Source organism: Mesocricetus auratus, unplaced genomic scaffold, assembly GCF_017639785.1.
Source record: "Mesocricetus auratus isolate SY011 unplaced genomic scaffold, BCM_Maur_2.0 Super-Scaffold_100030, whole genome shotgun sequence".
NCBI classification, from domain to species: domain Eukaryota; kingdom Metazoa; phylum Chordata; class Mammalia; order Rodentia; family Cricetidae; genus Mesocricetus; species Mesocricetus auratus.
In genome coordinates this window covers 8,944,389-8,971,809 of record NW_024429211.1, presented here as the reverse complement: position 1 = coordinate 8,971,809, position 27,421 = coordinate 8,944,389, and the positions used below count along the sequence as shown (strand labels likewise).

The 27,421-nt window shown below is 39.3% G+C and overlaps 1 long non-coding RNA gene across 3 annotated transcripts in view; it reads right to left on the bottom strand.

The window, feature by feature from the left end:
• Positions 1-27,421, bottom strand: part of LOC106022177 — a 139,567-nt gene that overhangs the window by 101,186 nt on the left and 10,960 nt on the right. For all 3 annotated transcript variants that reach the window (XR_005871955.1, XR_005871956.1, XR_001197208.2), the window contains exon 2: positions 19,000-19,277. This is a non-coding gene — a long non-coding RNA (uncharacterized LOC106022177). The remainder of the gene's footprint in view (positions 1-18,999; positions 19,278-27,421) is intronic.

Genomic DNA, 27,421 nt, shown 5'->3' with positions numbered 1-27,421 from the left:
AAAATTTTCTGTAGGGCTGGGTTAGTGGAAATGTATTGCTTCAATCTAGTTTTGTCATGGAATATCTTGTTTTCTCCTTCTATAGTGATTGAGAGCTTTGCCGGGTATAGTAGTCTGGGCTGGCACCCATGGTCTCTTAGTGTAGGTAGAATATCTATCCAGGACCTTCTGGCTTTCAGAGTTTCCACGGAGAAGTCAGCTTTAATTCTGATAGGTCTGCCTTTATATGCTACTTGACCTTTTTCCTTAGCTGCTCTTAATATTCTTTCTTTATTCTGTATGTTTGGGGTCTTGATTATTATGTGGTGAGGGGATTTTTTTGTGGTCCACTCTATTTGGTGTTCTGTAGGCTTCTTGTACCTTCATTGGCATGTCTTTCTTAAGGTTGGGAAAGTTTTCTTCTATGATTTTGTTGAATATGTCTTCTGCCCCTTTGAGGTGGATTTCTTTTCCTTCTTCTATACCTATTATTCTTAGGTTTGGTCTTTTCATGGTGTCCCATATTTCCTGGATGTTTTGTGTTAAGTATTTGTTGGACTTAAGGTTTTCTTTGTTTGATGAATCCATTTCTCCTAGTGTATCTTCAACACTTGAGATTCTCTCTTCCATCTCTTCTATTCTGTTGGTAATGCTTGTATCGGTAGTACCTGACTGTTTGCCCAGCTTTTCTATTTTCTGCCTTTCTTCAGATTGTGTTTTTTTATTGTCTGTATTTCACTTTTCAACCCTTGCAGTGTTTGCATTGCTTCTTGCAATTTTCGGTTTATCTTTTCATCCATTTTTTGCCTTTTATGAATTTTTTGGTTTGTTCTTTCTTCCTTTTCTTGCATTTTTTGCTTTGTTTCTTCTTCCATTTCCTGCCTTTTTTGGTTTTTTTCTTCTTCCATTTCTTTCATTTTTTGCTTTGTTTTTTCTACCATTTCTTGCATTTTTTGCTTTGTTTTTTCTTCCATTTCCTGCCTTTTTTGGTGTGTTTCTTCTTCCAATTCTTGCATTTTTTGCTTTGTTTTTTCTTCCATTTCTTGCATTTTTGCTTCATTTCTTCTTCCATTTCCTGCCTTTTTTGGTTTGTTTTTTCTTCCATTTCTTTGAGGGATTTTCCTATATCCTCTTTTAGGGCCTCTATCATTTTCATGAAAGTGGTTTTAAGGTCGTTCTCTTCTGCTTCGTTCGCATTGGAATGCTGGAGTCTTGCTGGTGTGGAGTCTCTAGAGTCTGGTAGTGTCATATTTGTTTTTCTGTTGCTGAGTGTGTTTTTGTATTGTCTCTTTCCTATCTCTACTTCTAGTGGTTGCAGAAAGAGCCCCTTACTGGTCTGGGGACCAGAGTTCCCTTTTGGTGTGTGCCAGCAAGTCCAATAATCTGGTGGTTCTTCTATTCCTTGTCCTCATTCTGGTCCCGTGGGTGGAGAAGAAGAACAGGAATCTGGGGTGCTTAGCCTCCTACCTGGTCCCCTGGACCCTATGCTGTGTCCTGTTGTACCTGATCCTGAACAGCTACTCCTCTGGTCTCCCTGGCTCCTCTAGTTTCCTGGTCTCGTTGGTTGGAGAGAAGACCTGGAGTCTGGGGTGCTTGGCTCCCGTTGGGATTGGAAGCTCTGTGCAGTTCCCAGGTGATCTGCAGGCACTGGAACACAGGCCAGAAGCCAGCCTGTTTACCTGATGCTGCCACAAGAGCAACTGCTTCCCTGAACTCCCTGCCTCCTCTGGTTTCCTGGTCTTGTTGGTGGGAGAGAAGACCTGGAGTCTGGGGTGCTTGGCTCCCGTCGGGATTGGAAACTCTGTGCAGTTCCCAGGTGATCCGCAGGCACTGGAACACAGGCCAGAAGCCAGCCTGTTTACCTGATGCTGCTGCAGGAACAGCTGCTTCCCTGGACTCCCAGCCTCCTCTCAAGACATTCTTAATAATTGGAAAATGTGAAAAATATTTTAAAACATGCTTTTTTATCAAAAGGCAAGTCACTATCAGATCATTTCTAATTTTTACGGATATCCATTTAAATACCATTCATACTTGTGAATAATGTGGGACACACAAAGTTGTATGAATTAATGCATTGCATAAATAAGGGGCATATGAATTAATAAATATATGAATTCTCCTCACTATATTTAAAAGAGATACACTTATATTTAAATGTCTGCATGCATATTCATTACAGAATAATGTTATTATATTTAATCTATTTTGGAAGGTAAATAACCCTGTAGTATTATTTTTAATCATGCACTTTAATTAATCACTTAGAATTCCTTGAGACCAGAAAATGCCACCCAGAACTAGGGCTAATTATTAAGCAGAAAGCAATTAAGAAGTAAAAGATTCAAAAGACCAGCTCTTTTATTTTTTTTTAATATTTTACCACACACTACAGATAGAATAAAAGAGGTAAAAGTACACCATCTTACTTTCTATCAGGGAGAAGAATGAATGATCTGAGGAGGTAACTTTAGACCCCTCATTTCTCAGGAGAGATCAGCATTAATGAGCTGTTCTGATTAACTCTTGCAGCTTATAAACTGTGCCCTAAGTCATTAGCCTTAGAGGATAATAGCTTCCTTTCCTTTTTATACAGTCCTATCTGCTTGCCATGACACCCATGAACCACAATCATGATCAGCATAGTCAAATAACCCTAAGGCTGTACTGGTGGCACATATATGTTGGTGGAAACCAACAGTTTTCTAATTGGACAAGAAGCTTACCAAACAACAGGAAAATTATGCCTGGTACTGGAAACCTAGTCAACTACATTAAGCTCAATCATGCAGAATAACTTACTACCACCATGCTACTAAAACAGCACAATCATTAGCAATACTAAATATTTGTCTTTGTACCCACAACAAAGTGTAGTTCTCACCCCTTATTAAAGAAATTTCTCTTTGCAGCAGATACTATTACAGAAAACAACAACCAGTCAAAATGTGAAGTTGGGGAATCTAGTGTACACATCTATAAAAAAATAAAAAAAATAGCATCCCCCTACCTAAGACTCAGGGACCATTGTGGAAGGAGAAGAAAAATTGTAAGATCCAGAGGATAAGGGAGATTTTTGTGGGACTAGGAATGTCAGAAGCTACATCCATAAAGACTGACTATATTACTGCTTAAACAGTAGTTGAATGAGGACACCAACAAAATGCCAGATGGACTGCAGAAACTCCAGGAGGCCTCAACTCTACACAAAGAACTACAGTCTTCCCCAGGTAAGAGCACACAAATTGGGTTTTCCCATCTTAATGGGGTCAGCCATGAAAACACACATGGAAGTAACATTATGCAGACTGAACAGGTTGTATTAGGAATATATATGTAGATACATATCCAAATATTTATGCAGTAACAACTAATGAGTAAGGTGGCCATGAATTTTAAGGAGAATAAGGAGAGACTTATGGGAAGCTTTACAGGGAGGAAATGGGACAGAGAAATGATGGAATTATATTGGGAATCTCAAAAATAAAAGAAAATAATGTACTTTTTAGGAAAGCCTCTGTTAGACTAAAATTCAAAGTCACTGATAGATTCTTTATTTCTGGTGTTTGCCCAAGTATAGCTATATATTGATTATACTCATTATTATTATTGCTTCACCACTTACTTTAGGGGACTGTAGCAACTGAGCACATATGAAGGCTGAGGAAAATTATCATTCTTCCCCTATAGAACACATTTCAAGCTTTGAAAATGAGGCAGCATTGCATAATGACCATGATATTCCAGAAGACAGCCAACGTTTTAGCAGACTATTCCAAATGAGGTTGTGCTGAAAGCTAAAAGCACGCTCATTTCCATTTCTCGTCATTAGTATTCCAACTTTAATGTCACAGCAATGCTGATTGCCAATGACTTTGAGAGCAAACCTGATCAGAACAGGCAGTTCCAGGAACAATTACAGAGCTTGCTTAATCAAAGGACATATGAGGAGCTTTTCTTTGGCCTGTGGTGACATCTGAGATACCTTGGATATGGGCAAGCGTTATAGACAACAGCACACTCTGAAAGCCTGGGAGGCAAAGCAAGGGACTGAGATGGTGAGCAGGCATGTATCAGGAACATTGGCTACAACTGTGCCTTTTCCAGATGAGAGGTCCTGAGGATACCAGAGAGGTAATAAAAGAAACCTAACTACAGCATGAAGAATATTCTACACAAGTGGTCACCAACATTAACTGAAGTCTTGACTCACAGCTACATCTCTTAGTATATCTGTGAGCTAAGGGAATTCCCTCTGTAGTCTGCCATCCTCCAATACTGTTTTATTACCGGGAAGTATAAGATAATAAGATCTTTATCTAAGGTCATCATGAAAATAATATAACATATTAATAATCTCCTAATCCAAGCCTTGGGGTGTGTTGAATGCTTATATGAATGCTATTAAGACTGTGTTAGATTTTAACATTAGAAGCAACAGAGTGTGTTTGTGCTAATGTTCAAAATAAAAATGCAAATGAGAAAGCCATGCAAGGTGCTTAGTCCAATATTTTTGTCATAGAAAAAAATGATTTTGTGGGGTTTTACTTTTCTTCTCATTTTTCTGTTATGTTATGCAGAGAAGCTATAAGCACTTAGGGAGATGTGAGCAGCAATAAAAATTGGAACTTCTCTGGAAAAGAACCCAGGTTAATTTACAAGACTCTCTAATACAAATATACCGTGTTCAGTATAATAGAGTACCTGGATGAGGAACAATGAATCCTGCTTTAATGTTTTTGGTGAGAAAACACTTTTATACCACTGCTGGTTGAAGGATATTATGAATGACTCTGTCTCCCGCTGAAAACTGTCTGTTCTGTCTGCAGAAGAAACCAATACAGCATTCTTGTGGGTTGTGTCATGCAGTCTGCAGCACGAGAATTCTTATTCTCTGGTTCGAATTGTTTGTGGTGAATTTGACTGCATTTCATATTAAAAGGAAGAGAAATGCCAACACAAGGAAGACAATTTATAATTCTATTGGGTCCGGGACCAGTCTGAGACTCATATTTATTATAATAAGCTAAGCAAACGCATTGTGAAGATTTCTCTTTAAACTGCTCATCATGTATGCTCTCGTGAAGCATATTATGCTAGTTCTAATATAAATGTGAAATTGTTTAGTATTCATATTTTATCAGAAATATACAAGATAAGTCTTTCAGTAGCAAAATGATACCAGTTTTAAAGTTTTCCAGTATAACATTATGATTCCCAAATGAACACAGTATAATATTTTTCTATATAACATAAATGTGTGTGTGGCTGGCATTTTTATGTATTTCAGTGTGAGGTGGGCTCTAAGAGAAAGTTGGATCATTTTGACTCACTTTATGACATATTTGTGCTGGGACAAGCCATGATCACATTTGTATAGAAACAGAAAGCTGTGTTCACAGGAGGTCCATAACATTATGCTGGGTTCAGATACTGTAATGGATAAATCTTCTTTCTGCTCCTCAGTTACTCACCTGTGAGTGTTTGTCCTACTTTCTGCTCTCCTGGGAAGAGGTTACAGTAGGAAGTGAAAAGACTCTTTTCAACAGATCGAGTATGTCGCCTAGGGTCTTCGTACTCGTTCTAGTCCTAATATCTCAAATAGAATTTATTCTAGGAAGACAGTGAAGAGCAGGTCTAGTAAGACAGAAATTTACTTTATTTTATTTTACCATCACGGGTGGAACCACTACATTGTTACCAAGTTTTCCAAAACTATTTTTCTAAATGATTAAATGTTACATGTGCATCTTGGCTTCCACACTAGCCAGAATTTTGCTATGAATGACATAGGTTGAAGATGCACTTTTCATTCACACTCTTGATTAATAAACACCCATGCCTGGAGTGTGTATCTCCTGCTGATTTGAATAGCACTACATATACACTCTCTTATACAAGAGGTCTTTTCCTAACCTGTAGATGAGAAACAAGCCATGGAAAGGGGGTAGTACTGTCTTTATTTGAGAGGGAGAAGTCACTTATATGTGAAGCCGAGAACCAGGGTCAGCACACTCTGATCTCCAACCATGATCACACCACAAGAGAGCATGCGCCTCCTTTCCCCAAGCTCTTATGCCCTGTCCCTACTACGTACCTGTGACCACACCCAAGCCCGCAGTGGTCAGCAGTACAGGTGCCTAAGATCTCTCCCTACACTAAGCTCCCTCTTGAGTGTCATCATTTAGTTATTCTGTTCTTCTGATACCATTTTAATGATCTGTGTTGATCAATGAGTCATTTCCCCTGTATATGAGTAAGCATGTCCACACGTGTGTTCAGGTGATGTGCATATGAAAGCCAAGAGTTGATGTCAGTCTAGTGCCTTATTTGATCATTCTCTGCAGTATTTACCTAGGCAGGGTATCTCAGTCACCCGGAATGTGCCAATTCAGCTGGTCTAACTAACAACTTGTCCTGGGCTCCTCTGCCTCACCTTACAAGCAACAGGATTCTAGGCAGCCTCTATGCCCAGTTGGCTTTTGTATGGTTGCTAGAGATTTGGATTTTTGCTCTTACACGCGTAACACAATGTTTTGTCCACTGAGCAACATCCATATACCCTCATGGAATCACTTTGTCTGGCTTGGCTGCTTTGGGCCTTTTAATTTTCTTATAAATTATTAAGGTAGTTGAGTGGAGATTTTGATAATCACTCCATTGAATTATTAATACATTTGAAAAAGTGGGTTCCCTCTTATGATATGTAACCTTTCCTTATGAGCATAACCTTTCCTTGATGGAACCTGCTGTTCCCTTTACTTTTATTATGTAGCTTTACACATTAAATATCTTATTATATTTATCATAAGGAGTCAAGTGTTTCTTTTTACCTTTCTCCTTTTCTTTCTACCAGACTGAACTGTGGGCATATCTTTGGGGCATTTCCTTGCCCACCGAGAGATGTGGGAAGGCTCCCTATGGGTGGTTTCATACCTGGGTCGGAGAGCATGGGCAGTACAAAACAGGTAGCTGAGCAGAACAGAGGGTGCAGTTAGTAAGCAGCAGTCCTCTTTGTTTCAGTTCCTGCTTCCAAGTTGTTGCCTGTGCATCTGCCCTGACTTCTCGTGATGATGGGTTGCCACCTACAACACAAACTCTTCCTTTCTCTCCAAGTGGCTTTGAGCGTTTATCACTGTAACAAAAGCAAACTTGGACCGGTACTACTCGTGTTTCAGAGATCGCTGAAGTCATATGACATTCAGCTTGTTGTTTTATACAGAATTTATTTTAAAGAGATGATACTTGCAATGGAGGTTTTTCAATGATGTCAGACATGTGATAACAAGGGTTTGCCTCCACCCTGTTTGAAATGGAGATTTTATTGTTAGTTATGGGTGCAGTTCATCATGTCTGGACAGCTCTCCCTTCCTCCAGTGGGGGCTTCATCATTGTTTTTGTTGCTTTGGGATCCTTATCAAGACAGCAATGATGGGGCAATGATGGGGCAGATTGTCCAAAAGAACAAAGCTAGTTACTGCATGGCTAGAAAAAAAATGGGATAAGAAAGAATCTGGACTCCTCCCTACTCCAATAATCCCTTTGAGGCTCTTCCCAGTGACCTAACACATCCCACTAGTGTCCTCCCTTTAAATGGGAGCAAGCCTTCATTCTACACACAGGCTTCTCGGGACCTTTGAGACCCAGACTCTCACATGGAGAAAATATAGAATATGTAAGCACCTGTGCTGTGTCCTCTTGGGCAGAAGGTATGGTGTAAAGCCACAGGGCAGGCCACGTTGACTAATTTCAAGAGGATCTACATGCTTGTTTGACACCCAACCTTTTTTGATTAGTAGTGGCTCTTATTGCAAGAGCCTAGCAAAGCAGTAGGTTGGACTGTGGCTCTGAACAGGTAGGTTGGCAGTGCTCATTACTATATCTATGAATGAACTCACCTGAGAACACACAGTCCTTCCATAGGCTATAAGATCCTAATGCCAAACCATCAGAAACACAGAAACCAAGATGTGCTGCAAGCGCTTTACCTGCTTTGTCTAACACATAGGGCTCAAGAAGCAAGGGGTATTAGTGATCTGAGACTCAGACACATTCTGTATATTCTTAAATGCCGAAATGGCATTTTTCACAAAGAACGACACAGTGTGCACACTACACATTTCATCAACAACAGGGGGACTCTGAGTAGAAGAAGACATCTTCAGGTGGGGGCAGAAAGAGAGGATGACAGAACACACGTGACATGAAATCAGCAAACATGGTTGTCTGGGGGAAAGAAGCCAGTAGGCATGAATCTGGAGGCTCAGGGAGAGCAGGGAGAGGAGGCCATACTGAGAACAAAGTACAGGAACACGAGCATGACTAAAGCCACTACTTCATATGTGAACTTAACAATTCATTTAGAAAGTGGTAGAACGTTTGGATATGGGTATTTTTAAATCACTGGATGCATAATTCTATTAATTTGCTATACTACAGAATAGTCAGCATTCTTTAGCTGAAAGACTCTGGGGTTATTTTAATCTTCTGTTATCATAAGCAATACAATAGTGAATCTGCTACATAACTCTTCAGGTGTTTATAGGAAAAGTGACTCGAAGTATAACCCATTAAAATTGTATTATTGACTCACATAATTCTCCCTCAGAGTTCACACCAATTTTATATGCCCAAAAATGTTTGAGGAATTCAGTTTCCTTTAGACTCAAATTGTTAAATAAAAATGCGCTGATATATTTGTGTGTGAGTGTACATGTACATGTACTTAATGTATGAAATACGTAAATAAACATTTGAGCCTGCAGTGGTGTGTTTTTATGACATTTTATTAAGTGTATTATAATTATACTCAGAATGCTTTAACATTACATTTTTTCTGATTTTATATAAGTGCTCTACAAGGTAAGTTAACTACTTCTGGGGATTTTGTCTCTTTTTAACCTATTTTGAATAAATCGTGGAAACTGTCTCTTTTTTCTTTTTATTTATTAATGGAGAATTGATTTTTTAATATAGAAGTCCCGATTACACATTCCCCTCCCTATCTCCTTCCAGTTCCTCCCTACTTTTCCACCAATCTGGATCTACACTTTTACTGTCCTTAGAAAACAAACAAGATTCTAAGGGATAATAATAAATTAAAAATAATAAAACAAAATATGGTATAATAAGATAAAACAAAAATAAGCAAATCAGAATAGTAAAAAAAATGGAAGGAAAGAGCCCAAGAAAAGCCACAAGAAGCAGATATAGACAGAGACAGACCTACTCTTTTGCATACTGATGAATCCCATAGAATCACAAAACTGGAAGCCATGATACCTGTACAAGGTACCTGTAATTTTTTTAAGAATACAGTTCAATTTGCAAATTATCATGCCATCTTTTCTTTAAAATCCAGGTTGAAGTTCATGGATTCTGGTTATACTTATTATTTTTATTGGTTTCCCATGTTTTAATTTCCAAGTGTCTAAATTCAAGAAACTGCCAATGATATTGGAAGGAAGAACATTAAAAACACTCTGTCTTCCATTTTTCCCAATTACAAAAAAACTTGTAAGGCACCTGAACTAGTGGAAGCATTTGACCAGATGCAAATAGTTTATTACTTAAAAAAATACAATGTCAGTCCTTTAACTTTCCATGCATATATAGATTTTTTTTTGCATTGAGCATTGTGCTGGTTAGTTTTGGTCAGCTTGACACAGACTCGGGTCATTGTGAGGTGCAAAACTTCAATGGAAAAACTGTCTCCACCAAACTGGGCTGTAAGGCACGATTCGATTATGGGGCATTTTCCTCAGTGGTGATTGATATAGAAAGGCACCACCCACTGTGGGTGAAACCACCCCTGATCAAGTGGTCCTGGGCTATATAAGAAAAAAGGTTGGGATACTGGGGGGTTGGTGGGAGGGCATGGGAGGAGGGGAGGGAAAGGGAGAGGGACCTGGAATTGACATGTGAAGCAACCTTGTTTCTAATTTAAATTTTAAAATAAAATAAAAAATAATATACATATATATATATATATATATATATATATATATATATATATATATATATATATAAGAAAACAGGCTGGGCCAGCCATGGAAAAGCAGCCAGTGAGCGACATTCCTTCAAGCCCTCGGCTTCAGTTCTGGCCTCAAGTCTCTGCCTCAATTTCCCTTCATAATAGACTGTAGGGTGTAAGATAAAATAAACTTTTTCCTCACCAAGTTGTTCTTGGTCATGGTGTTTATCATAGCACTAGAAACCAAACAAGAAAAAGCATCAAATGTTAGCCAGGACCACACAATTTTGTAAAGCCCCATCCTTTGTTTAATAAGAGAGTCCAGTAACTATGGTAAATTAGTTTCTTGAACTATAATAACTTGTTTCCCTAGATTCTTGACTGCCTCATCTTAGAGATCTCAGTAATGACTGGCAACAAGTTGTTTATGTAGCACCTATCATTCTCCTACTGACTACTTGATGATTACCCTGGCAATGGCCAACTGTGGACCATATAAGAAAAGCTGCCAACCCTTACCTGCTTTCTGTCCTGACCTGCTTCTGCCCTATAACTATCCCAGATGGTGAGCTGTATTCTTACAGAGAAGTCCTAATGATGTAGGTTTTCCCTCCAAATAGAGGCCTGTCGTGTCTTAAGTCGCTCATCCATTGTCTGACTCCCCCCCTTCCTTTTTTTTTTTTTTTGGTTTTTCGAGACAGGGTTTCTCTGTAGCTTTGGAGGCTGTCCTGGAACTCACTTTGTAGACCAGGCTGGCCTCGAACTCACAGAGATCCGCCTGCCTCTGCCTCCTGAGTGCTGGGATTAAAGGCGTGCGCCACCACCGCCCGGCGTCTGACTTCCCTTTAAGTCACCTTTCATCAACTAGCTGTACTGAGTGAGCCTAAAGCACACCATTCTTGCATCTCTCTCTCTTACCCATTTTTATCAATAGAATTAATGACCATTGAGGTCAGCTAAAGCGAACTGATTTTGTCATATACCCTCCAATATTCCAAAGAATGGAACACAACATATTATAACATTATTAGGTTTATAATCCTTCTTGGTCACTTCTCTAACATAATATCTCCAGATGGGGGGACAAACAGGGGGAGGGTATTCCCTTCCTCCGTGTCTTTGGTCTCAAGCTTAAATCTTTGACTTTAAGATTGAATGAGGAAATAAATCCTTTTCTAAAACTGGGTAAGAGCAGAGCTGACTGATGCTGCCCACCGTGTTCCATGTTCTAGCTGCCTGTGGGAGTGTGTACATGGCCTTCTCCTCTGTTCGGATTCATGACACTTGTCATAGTGTGTTCATGATATTTCATACAATAGAAAGCAAAAAGGTATGGTACCCTATGTTTGACCAATTAAAAGAAAATCTCTGTAACAAATTTTGAATACCTTCAGCTGTGCTCTTTATGTCTATCAGAAGAAATAGCATGCTGCCAGAGAGCTATATATTACATTTTTATTTTGACATTTTGTTCCATTTATGCAGAACTTTGTAAATATACCAGCCAACCAGCCTGTATTCCTCAGACAAGATAGCAAGAGACTTCCTCTCCTATATGATGGTTCCGTCCTAATCTTGGACTCTGTATGCATTTGGAATCTTAAGAACACACTAGGCAGGATTTAAGTCTGTGTTTGACTCCTGCCTCTCAAGACTGATTATAAACTGTGACACTGTATTTGTAGAAAGTTAATAGATGCAAATTCATATTTCATGGTGTGTTCCATAGCTTATTTTTGATGCGGAAATTACTTTCCTTAAGCAATGTAATTTCCGTAAGATATGAAAAGCAAACAGAATTTTATTTTGAATTTCAATGGACAGAACAATGTGTGGTAAACTGAGTTAACTGTGAAATCAACCAGCAGTCTTCAATAAATGCACATTTATTGTTAAAAAACAGCATTTTTTATTAAAGAAAGCAAGTGCTATATCAATGACAACCAAATGCATTCAAATTAGTTTGATTTTCAAGCAGAATTTTTAACATGTTAGGCAACCAAATGCTGTCTTACAAGGGCATTTTTCTTTCTGAAATTGTTTTTCAGATACTGAATTCCCAGAGCTATTTGCAGCTCAGTTTATGAGACCAGTACTCAGTACCCAAATTGGTTAATTGCACCCATTATTATTCACCAAATAGAATTAGGTTCTCGCATACAAACAAGAAAACATCAGAAACAGAGTGTCCTCTTCACTTTCTCCTTCCCTGGGAATGGCAGCATTGTGATTTTAATAAGAGGGAATTAGAATAATCCTTTATTTCCCCCATTGCCATCAACACAAAGGTTTTCTTTTCCAAAGGTCACAGCTAAAAGAACAATTTTGGCTCCATCTCTAGCAGCAAGGGATACCACTTGAGAGGCTTTTAACAGAGAGGCTTGGCTGGGCCAGAATGCATGAGTGTCTTAGCCTATTAAGGTATTCACACCCACCCAGCCATGAAGGCAAATGCTGAGCTGTTTTGTTATTGCATTAAAAAGACACTCAATTTTTGTTTCTTTGAACTTTTCTCCTTTCCCTACTTGGTAATTACATCTGTAAATTATTTAGTTGCTTAAATGAGCAAGAGCCAATATAAACACATACTTCATGCTGTATTGTTATTTGAATTCTATGACTGAATCATAAATTATATAATTTGATTTATCTTTATCTTTACTGTGAGCAGCAACTCCTCTGACTTAGTGACAGAAAATGATCTGGTCACTGTCAAATGGCGAAGACTCTACAGTCTTACCAAGACTTGACCCCTCCTGTCCTTAATTGCCCTGGGTCTGTGTTCTGAAGCTGTGTGTTCCCAGAGCTCTCCCTTCCCCTGCCTCTTAAAGAAGCTGTCTCTTCCTCTTTATTGTAGGAGGACATGAAATTTCAGTGTATATAATATGTAATTATTTTTGGTGTACTTGCCTTAATGCACACAATAATTAAATGGGGATTTCTTCATTGCAAGTGTTTTTTAAGTCAGGTTCTTATCTGCATTTGTAGCTATTTTATATTCCTTGATATTGAACCAAAGTTCCCAGAAAAACAGAACAAAAATCAGCCATATTAAGGATTCTATGAGCTTAGTTAACTGATAAGAACACAGTTTGCTTCTGGTTTGGTGTGTGTGTGTGTGTGTGTGTGTGTGTGTGTGCGTGTGTGTTTCACTATATAGTCCAGGTTGGCCTCTAAACCACAAGACTATGTCTGTCTCTGCAACCCAAGTGCTGGATTAAAGTCATGCAGGACTGTTTCCAGTTTTATGAAAACTTTATGACTGTGAAGGCTTAGAATGCTGCAGATACACAGCTGAATCATCTTGAGATGTCTTAGTTCCTTTAAATATGGCACTCAATGTCCACCTCTGTGTCTGACCTTGTGATAACCAGATAAAACCTTTAGGGACACATTGCCTCAAGAGGCCAATAGCTTATTCCAGCAGAAATCTAAGCACACCATCAGATAGCTTTGAAATCTACTGCAGAAAGTGTCCTGAGATGCTGTAATCTGCCTGCCTGCCTGCCTGGCATTCCTAACGGTGCAATGTATTAGAAATTGCCTTGCTGATTACTTCTTAGTTCTGTAAATATGAAACTTTTTTTCTCATGGGAGCATGTTATTTGGGGAAACTTGAACCCTGTGTTCCCAGGCCCTGGTCACTCATATTTATTCACGAATAACTATTTCTTACGTCCTCTTAGGGAGTCTCTTGAATGGACAATAGATGATAAGTAGTTGGAAGACACATAGATGATAGATGAAAAACAGAAATGCAGATCATAAAAAAAGAATGTGAATCTTCTCTAGAGCAGAAATAATAAAACAATGACAATGTAAATATGTCACTAGCTTTAGATTACCCATACCATTTTCAAAAGTATTTAATGCTCTGTTCATAAAAGAGAGTAAGTGTATTACAGACATATGTCTGCAAATAGTCCCTACCCATCACACACAGAGCTTTTTGACTCACTGTGCAGTCCAGGCTGGCCCCAAAGTCATGGTGACCATGTGCCTTAACTAGTGATGAGATTTCAGGCATCAGTCACAATAGCTTTGTATATAAAGATATTTTAAAAATTGTCTTTTCTATTATATAGTCCTCTTTACTATATCTCTCCCTCTGTTAGTGCCTTTGTTACTCTAAGAAATGTCTATCTGCCCAAACTCCCCTGTTTTAGGTTAACAACATATCTACCCCTGGCATTTGTGCTAGAATTGTAAGCCTCCATTATTGATGCTGTCTCTGACATTGTGTTCATGCTCTGTGGCTGTTTTAACATATGACCAAAATTCTGGTTCCTTAAAGCAACATAAATTTATTAGTTTCCAGTTCTGAAGTCAGAAATATGACATGGAACTCCTTGACCTTTCACAAGCTGTCAGCAGGGCTGGGTTTCTCTCTGAGGCTCTGGGGTGAATGGACCTTCTTATTGGTCTCAGCACTTAATGCCTGTCTCCATTTATTGGTTTATGAGACCCTTCCCTTTTCGAAACCAACAAGATCAAGTTAAGGCCCCACCCTGACTCTGACCTTTTTTTTTCTAGTTTTGTTTACTTATTTTTACTTACTTTTGTATCCAATTGTGTATATGCATACTTGTTCACTATTACCCACCACACACAAACACACACACGCACACACACACACACACACACACACATACAAAAAAACAAAGCCTCGCCGTTTTCATTCCTTCCTTCCTCTTTTCTGATTCAACATAAAATGCACTGCATTTTGAAATTATTGTCTCATAAATTTATCAGATCTTGCTGGTCTGTGGACAGTTAAACACTGCTTGGCTTTTGAGATGTTTCCACCGTATTATCGTTGCAAGCTTTCCCCTTAAAAGCTACAGAATTTGGGTAATTTCATACCCAGCTTTTGCCCAGGTGCATTCTGGTTCTTATCCTGTCTGCTCTTAAAAATCAACACTTGCAGTAGATACAGATGGAGAAAAATCCCAGAGGTCAGAAGCCTTAGCATGTCACAGTTTGGTGCTCATGGAACTGCCTGCCCTTTGCACAGAACAGCTTCCTGTTTCCTCTGATTTTTATCATTGATTCTGGCCTGCGTTCATCCTAAGAATGAATATTGAAGCTGGATTTTATAAAATTATAAATGGTCTCTATTGAACATAATATGTTGTCATTTTTTTTATTTATTGACTCAAAATTTCCTGTTAGAATATATTTTTGTTTCCCTGATGGATTCTTAGCGAGCATTTAATTTACCTTTATAATCATTTCTACTATTATTACTTAACCACTTAGGGTTAAAACTTAAATTTTTCTCTCTGGAATGAGGATGTGGAGAGATGAAAATAGCCAATATTTTTAAATTCATAAATCAAGAGCTAGCCTTCAACCCTCATTTGGTTGATTGAGTTGAGTCAGCAGTGGACTAACCTTCTAATGAAATCAAAGCCTTCATAATCCAACCACCTATAAACACTGAACACTGATGACCTGAGGACCTTTATGCTCAGTAATACCCTTGGTATAGATCATTGACATGACTGGGCTTTGTTTTTGTTTTTGTTTTAATCAATATCTGATCCATGAACATGAAGAGGCAGGCATGGGCTACTTGTTCTGGGACAGCCTACTAGCAGAATAAAATAATTCTAAAGTATTTGCTCCATGAAACCAAATGTCACTGAAGAAATGACAGCCCACCTCTTAGCACTCCCACATTTGAGAGACAAATCTGGACTTCAAGCCCAAGCAGACTGTGAGGAGGCACTCAGAACACCCACTGGGATGTTCTTAGACAAAGCTGAATAGAGAGCAGGATACTTATGGCCATTGAGAGACATGCCGGAGAAGGACCACTAAAGGCCCCCTCAGGAACTGGGACTTATTTCTCTTCCTCCCTCCAGACACTAATGAGATGACCTCACTAAGTGATGACAGAATTCTCAGTAGCACTACTCGGTGGCATGGGGGACATTGTCCCGACTGCCACATTGTCAATACTGAAGAGCAGAGGATAGAGGAGCAAAAATGATTTATCTGCTTCAATGGAGGATTCAGGCAAGGCCACATGGGACAACGTCTACACCTGCCTCCTGAAATTGTACTTCAAAACAGCCTTTCAACAAATTCTCCTGGTGCAGCTGACAACCAAGGGCAGTTAAAGATGGATCTGGCATAAACCTCAAACTTATTCAGATGGATGATGATATTTAAAATAATATCTAGTCTGTATAACTTTGAGAAAGGAGAAAATTCTTTCAAATTATGAAAAAACTCAGTTTTTATATTAACACAAGACCTGTGATACATGCTTCAAAGAAAGTATTAGCTGATTTTAGTTTAAAAAATTAAATATTTACATTTTTACCCTGGATGGAATAAATTGAATAGATCTTATTGGTGGATGGGACAGGGGTTTGGAGAGGCTCAGATAGAGAAGGAAGATTGGGTTGTGTGTGTTGGGGAATGCCAGGAGTGACAGAAAAAATGTAGAATAATATGAGGGGCAGTAGGGAAACCTAACCTAGTAGAAACTTCCTAATGAAGTCTCCAAACTATGAAGGAAATGGAGTACAAACTGGCTATCTCTTGTCACCAAACGAAACTTCCCTTTGGGGGACTAGATCACACCCAATTGTGTTGTTTGCCAAAGGGGTTCTATGGAAATTCTGAACAGTCCAGGGTGTTGCCAAGACCATAAGCTGCTCCCCAGAAACAACTCATTGAACATGAAGAAACTGAGATGGTGCCTACATGGAATGTTCTGTTTACCCCCACATTCTAGTGTCTTTGATACAAGAAGGGTACTCTGCATGCTATCAAAAGGGAATGTAAGCACCAATACGGCTTTAATACCTTTGATCTACAAGCGTCTTTCCTGCAAAATACACTAGGGCAATGGTGATGCAAACGTTGTGAAGTAACCACAAGCTTTCAACCAATGTCTGAATGCCCACTCCAAAAGATGGAACCCATACCCAATGGAACCAGGGTGAACAAGAACCAGAGACTAGGTGGCACAAAGACCTAGGATAGGACCAAATGTTATTTGTCTAAACAAAGAAACAAAAAAAATAACAATAAAATTACAGCTCTTGATATTCTACTATAGCCATAGATTGGTGCCTTGTTCTGTCATCATCAAAGAGGATTCTTCCTGCAACAGGAGGGAACAAACACAGAGACCAACAATCAGACATTATGCAGAGAGACAGAGACTTTGGAAGAATACACAACTCTAAATGAGATGTCTCCATCAAATCCCTCCCTTCAGAGCTCAGAGAACCCTGAGGAAGAGGAGCCTGAAGGAGTTTGGGAGCTATAGGGGATAGAGAACACCAGGAGTGTCAAAACACTCTGAATTCATTATGCAAAGCTCAAATAAACTCACAGAGACTGAAGCAGAAAACACAGGGCCTACATGGTTGTACCTATACATACATACACATTCGTGTGTGTGTGCATGTGCGTGCGTGTGTGTGTGTGTGTGTGTGTGTGAGAGAGAGAGAGAGAGAGAGAGAGAGAGAGAGAGAGAGAGAGAGAGAGAGAGAGAGAGAGAGTATAACAGCTCATAGTACTTTTATGGGACTCCTGAATCTGAAAACGAGTGAGAGTCTATTTGTTATGTCTTCCTTTGGTTCTCTTTTGCTCATTTGGGTTTTCCTTGTCCAATTATGATGAGATTGTTTTGTTTTTCTTTTATATTTAAAATTAAAAGTTAAAATATTAACAGTTAAAAATTATTTTCGTCTTCTGAGACAGAGTTCTCTGTAGCTGTGGAGCCTGTCCTGAAACTCGATATGTAGACCAGGCTGGCCTAGGACCCACAAAGATCTTCCTGCCTCTGCCTCCCAAGTGCTGGAATTAAAGGCTTGTGCCACCACCACCCAGCTAATACTGTGATTTTCTTTCTTAATATTTAAAATAAATAAATAAGTAGAAAATACCTTTAAAAAATCAGAATGCACAAGGAATGAGGAGAAAAACCGGTGAGCATCAGCTCCCCATGGCCTTTGTCTCTGTTCTGGACTCTAAGTTCCAGCCCTGCTTGAATTCCTGACTTGACTTCCTGAAATAGGTTGTGACTTGAGATATTTAATGATCACTTCTCTCCAAAAAATAAAACAGCAAAAAGATTTCATTTTAAATTCTTAATTTACTGTGCATAGAAAGATAAAATGGACTTGGCTATAATGGGCAGAGTATATTACCAGGAAGGAGGTTCTGAAGGTAGAGCATAGATGCTTATATTTTGTTCTTCATTCTATATTGTATTTTTTTGAGAATCCAAGAATAGTTCATAGTATCTTTTTTCTGTATCTGCAATTATCTCAAAATAAGAGACATTATACATTAAATTTCAATAGAAGTATTCAGAATGAATCCACGACAAACAAAAGATAAATATTTCTCCTCTGGTCGCCCACAGAAATGGAAAAAAAATCCTGAGTCTCATAAGTCATTTTGCAAACCAAGGCAACTGCTATTCAGTCTTCTGGTTAGATCAAGTCTAGCATCTTTTCCTTATCAGATAAGGTTTATGTGGTCCCCGAAGATGCTGTGACATTGGGGATTTAAAACCAGAGCATGGCCTACGTGACGGTTCTGCTCACCTCATGCATCAACCTAACATCATGGTATGTCCAGGAGAGCATATCCTCAAAGGGGTAAGGAGGAAGGAGGAGGAGGAGAAAAACAGAGGAAGAAGATGAGCATAAGGAGGAGAAGGGGGGGAGTGTGCGGAAGAGGAGGAGCATGGGGCAAATTAGGAATATGATGAGAAGGAGCTGGTGAAGGAGGAGCTTGGGGAAGAAGATTGACATGAGGAATTAGAGCAAAGGGAGGAAGAGTAGAAGGAGGAGAAGTAGGAAAAGCATGGGGAAGGGGAGGAAAATGAGAGATGTAGGAGAACGAGTTGAAGGAGAAGGAAGGAGAGACAATGACTGACTTTTCAGATTCCAGTAGCACAGTTGATTGACATGGGGAAACGAGACGCAGAATGTGGGGTCAAGGAGACAGTCAGTGAGCAACAATAGCTTAAATGCTATACCATAAAACCGAATCATTCATACTGGAGTCGTTACCTTACTTGTTTGCCAGAGTTAGTGGAATCAGGCTACAGAATTCCAGTGCCAAACATCAATTTATTTCTGGTCTCATTAATCACAGAGAAAGTCATTTACCGTCTTCTTCACCTTTCAGGTTCTCTCAGACCCTCTTTCTCAGCGTCACCGAGAAACATGTCACTTTGGCATGTGATGGGAGATGCCATTCTGTAAATCTGTCTCTTATTGGTTGTTGAACAAATCACTGTTGGCCAATAGGGAAGTAAGATAGGCGGGACTAGGAGTCGATCAGGATTCTGGGAAAGAGAAACACAAGGAGTCATCATGTAGCTGCCATAGGGGTAAGAAGTCTGGACCCTTTTCTCCGGTAAGAGAAATACTTAGATTAACAATTATGGAGTAAATACTTAAGTCATAGCTAGCCAGTAAGAAACAAGCAAGGCCAACAGCTTCATAATTAATACAGCGTGGCAGAGCCCAGGCAACTGGTGGGGAAAAACCAAAGCATCTGACAAGGAAAAGGCTTCTCTCTACAGGCATGCGCTCTTGAGCATTATTCCTTACAGATCTCATAGACTGTGTTTGATTTTTGTTAGGTTTTCTGGAGACAATGCCTCCATATGCAGCCTAATTGTTCTGCCTCAGCCTCTTAGAGGCTGCAGTTACAGAATGTACTACTATTGGGTTTATGCTTTACAAGTACAACTATGCATATAATTGAGTTGCCCTTTGAACTGACTCACATGCCCTTATGTCAACTCCAAATACTGCTTAAGACCATTCTGATTTTTCTCACATTGTTAAAGGTACACAATTCTTTTAAATATGAAAAATAAGCTTTTGTTGAGTAAGAAATCCTTCTTCAACATTGAATGATAAAATATATGAAAAAAAAAAACAAAAGCAAAATGTTAGAAATCTACCAGAAGAATAGGACTTGAAATCAGGAGGAGTTACACAAAGTCAGAGGTTTCCCAACACATTTCATGTTTAGGAAACAAATTTTCGCAAGGCAGCCAGAGCAAGAAACATCTGCTAATTTTCTCCAAGAAGTGCTCGTTTTCAGACATTTCATTCTTTTCAAAGTAGCTTTATCCAGAAAAGTATTCACTAATACAACATAATTTTCATAAATTTGAACATCATTAGTAATTTCAGAAATAATTAAATGATATAGCAAGTAATAGCACACCAAATTTTTTGTAGCTTATTTTTAGTTGGTGTCAGTTACTAATTAAAAAATAAAATAACAGGGATGGTTTAGTATTCAGCGGAGCTTGCTACCCAAATCATGAGGATCAGATCGTAACACCAATTTTATGTGGGTCACAAATTCCTGCTACAAGGTATTTACTTGAATCCATTGTGACAGTCCCTGCTGATGCTTTGCTGAAATTTTTGACACTGTGAGACAAAGTGAATCTTTTCCCTTTAAGTATGTTTTTCTCGATATTCTGTCTCACTGACAACAAGCTAAGGTAGATCCCAAGCTAGTCTACCTTCCTTAGACTTTTTGATATCTTTTTATATTTGCCTTACAAATGGCAGATATGCTTTGGTTGCATTTAATGACAGGAATAAAGAAAGGATGTTGTATCCCCATTTTCGGAATCACCTGATGGTATTTTAAGATCTGTATATGATCTCCCTACTAGGTAGGTCTTAGAATCTTAGGAACAGATGTCTGAGCCCCGAGGCCTGATGTGTAGATGGTGGCTTCCCTGTGGCTTGTGACTTGCTCATTTGCCCCTTAGGGTATGTTGGTAAAGGTCACCTCTGTTGTCATCTTCAGATAATATATGAGACATGAGAAAAGACTCAACCCGCAATGGTGGAGTCCTGTCGTTGTTTTCTTTAAGTACAAGAAGGGTATAAGTGAAGAGGACTATCACAAGTAATTTTGGCAAAGGACTGACCAATAAAAAGAACACAATAAAATTGAAAGTAGCTGTATTCCACAACCTTTTGGGCTGAGGAAAGTTGGTACAGGAAAGAATGAGAAGCCAATACCAATGCGATTATTGTGAGGAACGTGGTTAAAACCCACTGCCTGAGTTGTATATTGTGAGATGCTTTTCCCAAATCCTCCCTCCAGCAGTCCTTGTTGCTGCTCACCTTTAATGTCCCTTGTTTCTACTTTTTGTCACTAAATAATAAATAATTGAATAGTTTAGACACTCTGGAGGCCTTGTATTTTGACACACCATCTTGCTATGTAGCCCAGGCTAGTCTAAAACCTTGTAGACTTTCTTCTCTCGGTCTCCTGAGTACTGGGGTGACAGCTCTGCACCACTAAGCATAACACATTGTAACCGTGGAAAATATTTCACAGAGTCTTTCATTTTCACCTTGGCTTATATTTTCCTTTCTCTTCTTGCTGCTTCTGTCTCTTGCTTTATTGGCAGTGGCACAATAGCAGAGTTACGGACAGAGTACTAGTGGAATATTTTAGAACCTTCTACTTCCCAGTCCCAATCACAGTGAAGATTCACACAATGCTTCCTACGTCTTCCAGTAAGTGGGAGTGGCTGGCAGACACTACGTTAGAAGTAGAAGACTGATGTGTATGGATGTACTGGTATGCATACTTACACATTTCCCAATTTAAATGCAATTATATTGTGCAAAGACAGCCTTGAAATATTTACATAGAACTTACTTTAGAGCTATGAAATATTTACATAGCAGGGCCTCTGACTCATTTCAAATTGCTGCCTCAAGTATGTTCTGGAGGGCCTTTTGGCATTTAGAGTTCCTCATTATTTCCTTCTTTCAGAGGCAAGTGTCAAAGGTGACTATTGAAAATCGTAGTAGGAGCACTCACTTCTGCAGGCAGGATGGCTCAGGATGGAAAGTGATCTTCACAGGGAAGGACTGGAGAAAAGAACAGATACCAAGACCCTAGAAGTTGCTAATGCAAAAATCACAGCTCTCACCTCAAAGGAGATAAGAGGTGGGTATTTTTTAGGGGGGGAGCCCATATGAGTGAGCACAGCCTGGAAACACAGATTCACATTAGATCAACCAAATTTTCCAACATAGTAACAGTTGGATGAGGTTTTACAGAAACAGAGCAAAGGAATCACTAATCAGGGCACCTCTCAAATGCTTTGGTGGAGGCATTAGGTGGGTGGGTTAAAAAGAAAAGTGTGGAAATATCTGCTATGGGCCTCATATGAGCTCTGGTCTCACTCTTACCTTCTGCTTCATAGGAGCTAGGTGTCATTTTGTATGTGGTGAAGGATTTATATGTTGTTCACATGTATGTGATCTCACACAGAGGCCCAAACAATAGATAGCCACTGAGAAGGCTGAAGTTAGCACAAGACAGTTTGGCTCTGTGCCTGTAACAGTCATTGCAGTTGTAATCCTGTAACGTTTGCAGAAGGTCCAGTGGAAGCAAATTATTTCAGAACTTTTGTTTACAAATTCTAGATAAGATCACGATGTCCATTAATGTTAACATAGAAAGTGAATTGGTGAAAGGCATCCTTGAAGTCAGTTTTGAATGCTATCTCCGTGTGGTCATTTTCCTTGACTCTGGGCAGTTTCCTGCATCTTCCCAGTGCTTATAGCTTCATTGCTATCAAGCTAAGCAATGGTGACAATATCATTGCCCTCTACCATTCAGACAGCCCTGGATGCATGTGCATACAAGCAATACGACAGGAAATCACTAGGTAGTATAACAGTAAAGTATTATAAAGAAATCATGAGTTTTGGAGAAGAAAAATAGGGGAGCAGTTGAGGGGATCAAGATGACTGGGAGAGTAGATATAGTGCTTACATTTGAAGGTCACACAGCACATACAAAATTTAGAAAGATGAAAAGAACAAAACACAGGACATTTCTGGCATATACCTCCTAGGATCCTGAATATATGAGTTCTTTTGTTTGGATTTCCTTTTGAGAATGGCTTATATTAAAAACTCTATTAAGATTGGCAAAATGTTTAGGAAGAGACCAGAAAAAAAAAACATCCTCACAGTAGAACAGAAAGTGGGGAAGTCTGTAAATTTGATTATTTTCCTCAAGTGCTGTTTTTCCATGCTGTATATTTTAATCACATTCTTTCTCCTTCCACAAGTCGTCCCAGATCCTCCCCAACTCAACTTCATGTTTTTTCTCTCTCTTAAACAAAAAGAAAACTCAAGCCAGAGCAAGTAAACAGACAAACAAAATAACATTACGCATACAAACATCAAGTCCAATTCCTATTGGCTAACTACTCCTGAGCATGGGTCCTGCCCTAGAATGTGATTGGATATACCCAGTATCACTCACTGGTGAAAACTGATTTTTATCTCTCCCAGTAGCTATAAACTGTAGAAAGATTCTCCGTTATAGGTGGTACTTTGTATCAACTTCCTTTTCTCCATGCTAGGAGTTTGTACTGCATGAATGTGTGTAGGTCTTGTGTATGTTGACAAAGTCTCTATGAGTTTTTAATATGCTTCATGACTGTTCTTCTGGAAAACAGTTTCCTTGGAGCTATCCCTCTCTACAGCTGGATTCCAGGAGTTCAGCACAATGTTTAAGCTGTGGGTGTCAGCTTCTGCTTCCATCAGCTACTGGATGAAGGTCTAGGATGGCATTTAAGTTAACCATTAATCTCCTAATAGGGGAAGGGCATTTAAGGTAGCTCCCCACTATTGCTTAGGTTCTTAGTTGAGGTCATTCTTGTGGATCTCTGGACATTTGTGTAGTGCTAGATGTTTTCTTTAAACCTATAATGGCTCCCTCTATTAAGGTATCTCTTTTCTTCCTCCCCTCTGTTCTTCCCCAAATCAGTCTTTCTGATCTCTCATGGCCTCCTCTTGCCTCCTCTTCTCCCCTTCTCTGTTTCCTACCACCCTCCACCCTCTACCAGCCACCCATGCTCCCAATTTGCTCAGGAACTCTTGTCTCTTTCTCCTTCTCTCTTAGGGTCCTCCTTGTTTTCTAGCTTCTCTGAGGGTGTAGACTATAGGCAGGTAATCCTTTGCTCTATATCTAATATCCATATATGAGTGAGTACATACCATGCTTTTCTTTCTGTGACTGGGTTACCTCACTCAGGATGATTTCTTCTAGGTCCATCTATTTGCCTGCAAGTTTCATGATTTCATTGTTTTTTTCCATGGAGCAATACTTTATTGTATAAGCAAAACATATTTTCTCCATCAACAGTCAATAAGACAAAACAGCAGTCCACAGAATAGGAAAAGATCTTCACATGTGACAGTGGGCTAATTTCCAAAATATACAAAGAACTCAAGAATCTAGCCACCAAAACACCAAATATTCCAATTTAAAATTGGGGTACAGAACTAAATAGAGAATTCTCAATAGAGGACTCTAAAATGGTTGAAAGACACTCAAATTGCTCAGATCTTTAGTCACCAAAGAAATACAAATCGAAACAACTCTGAGATAGCATCTTATACCTACCAGAATGGCTAAAATCAAAAAGACCAACAACAGTTTATGCTGGAGAGAATGTGAAAAAAGGGGAACACTCCTCCACTGCTGGTGAGAGTGCCAACTGGTACAGCCACTTTGGAAATCAGTATGGAGATTCCTCAGGAAAATGGGAATCAGTCTACCTCAAGATCCATGAATATACCCAAAAGATTCTCATTCATACAACAAGGACATCTGTTCACCTATGTTCATAGCAGCATTGTTTGTAATAGTGATGCTGAGTTTCAGAACCCAGTATATTCATTTAATGAAGAAGTGAGGCTCCCAGTGAATAATAAAGTAGAAAGAAAGAAACAGTAGTCTCTGTCATAGCACATGATATTACCATCACTGTATGGGTTAAGTGTTTCTACAATCCTACGCAGTATTGCTCTATTGCTGTCCCCCATTAGTGATTAGAGTTTAGCAGTTTTTCTTCAAAGATTGTAAGGACAACAGACACTGAGACTGCCCTTACTAGGACAGGGAAGTTACATAAACAGCAGGTTTTGAGTGTTGTAAACTTTGTGGTGACAGGAAATTGATGAGATCAATTTTATCCTCATTAAGTTTTTACTGATGGTGGTCACAACTGCCCATAACACTGTTTCTGCAGGCCAAATGAAATCACTGCAAATGAGGCTATAATAAATATTATAATAGTAATTTGGAGTTCTTGTAATCATAGCCTCATCCCCTGTGGGGACAGATGGCCTAGAATAGCGTGTGTGGGCTCCCACTTTATTCTACTCATAAGCGTTTTCTGTATTCTCACCCCTGAAACCAGCCTTAATGAGAACCCCACGTTTACTTGCAAGTTTCAAATGGTACTCCCCATGAAGGCCTTGTCCATGCTACTTTTCAGTCAGTGCAAATCTCTGTTTTTCAACTAATAAGACAAGGGTCAGGGTCGAGACTCATCATGCCCTCAACTAAGCTAACAGGGAGAGTGAATTTCTTAGATGACTACTTGAAGACATTTGTATTTTTCTTGTCACAGGGTTTCTGTTCAGAAGTCACCAGACAAGTCATCGGGAGCTATAAGGTGTTGGATTCTCTTGAGCTCCTGTAAATTTTAGTAATAGCAGCTCCAATAAGTGAGTTGCATCAGAGGCTTCTTCTGGAAAGACAGAGAAGCACCAAGATTTCTGCGTGCCTTTGCATACTAACAATTGAGGGGCTTATTTCAGACTTAAATTTCCAGCTTTTATATTTCTAGTGTACTCATTATGTCTTCTAAACCTCCACAGTTTTCGAGTACCTATTGCTCCTCCACTGGTCACTAAAAAGGACCTGGTTTCTGAGCCCTCTGCTTAAACTTCCAATCACCAAGAGCAGACCTCTGCCTGGAGTGCAGCCATCCAATGGTCAGTTAACACGAAACTCCATCTCTTATGAGTCCCCCACCCTCTTTTTTTTTTTTCTTTTCATCTTTTCAGACAGTTTCACGAAATCCAGGTTGGGTTCAAATTCACTAGGAAATTTACCTTGAGCCCTGTGTTTCTCACATGGTGCCTGACGTTCCTTCTCCTTTTGTTGAGTTATATTTGTTACTGTACGTATGTCTTCCTGAGGCTCCCATGTCTCACAGCATAAGGTTCAGAAAATGGCATTTTTCATACTCACTGTGTAGTAGCTATTTTGACTAATCGTTAAAAATATAACCTGGCTTTTAAATGTTTTTAAAGTGCCCAAGTTTCAGTGACATAACAGAAAATAAGAAAAATAAAAAGAGAATACTAAGGATAAACCAGCTTACTTTTGCATCTATTCTTTCAGTTCATCAGAACATATTCATTCCCGAGGCCTGCGTGGGTATGCACAAGGTCTTCTTTGCACACGTTATTGCTGTTAACTTGGTGTTTTTGTGGGATTCCTCATGTAGAGCTAGTGTATCTCTGACTCCTTTTGCCTGCTGTTGGGACTCTTTTCTTCCTATTCAGTTGCCTTGACCAGCCTTCATATGAGGACCTTTGCCTTATCTTACAATATATTTTTTGCCCTGTTAGGCTGTCCTCTCTTGGAGGCCTGCTCTTTTCTGAACAGGAAACTTAGGGGGAGTGGATCTGGGGGAGAGGGAAATGGGGGAGAGCTGAAGGAAGTGGATGGAGGGGAAACTGTGGTCTGGGTGTATTATATGAGAGAAGAATCAGTTTAAAAATAAAGTTACTGGCAAGCGTGTGTGTGTATATATATATAACTTTACATAGAAAACGTACAGTGTGTTAGCAGCCACTCTTAGTAGGGTGAAACTTTCTAATCTTTTGGATTTTCTGCAGAGAATAGGACATATCAAATTTGCAAAACCGTGATCCTTTTGATCTCTCAATAGTATTTATGTTAAATTTCAATTATAAAGCTTTTGAATTATCAAAATGTTATAATCTGCTTTGTGGAAAACATACTGAACTCTACTAGGAATTTAAATCGAGATTTTACTCTACGAGCATATGTGAAAGGCAATAATGAGGATGTCGGGCAGAACAGGATCCTAGAGAATAATCTGTGACGTGAGTGAGTCACAGAGGCCACAAAGAGCAGAAGAAATGTGGAACGTGCTTGGAGGAAAGTAGAAGCTGAAGAAATAACAAGATGGATCATTTGGGAAGGAGCATGAAGAAGCATGATAATAAGCTAAAATGGGAGCTGAGTGTTGGCAGCGCACGCCTTTAATCCCAGGACTCGGGAGGCAGAGGCAGGTGGATCTCTGTGAGTTTGAGGCCAGCCTGGTCTACAGAGCGAGTTCCAGGACAGCTTCCAAAACAATACAGAGAAACCCTGTCTCGAAAAACCAAAAAGAATAAAAAAGCTAAAATGGGTAAGCTTAATAAATAGAGGTATTTGGTTTACTTGTTTGGAGATAGAATCAAAGTCTTGATGGGGACTATAAAGTCATCAGTTGCTAATGGTCCCTGACTATCGGCCAAAACCACAAGTCATTGAGGATCTTGATGTTGAGGCAGACCATGACTAAAATGCAACTGAAAAGTCATCAGT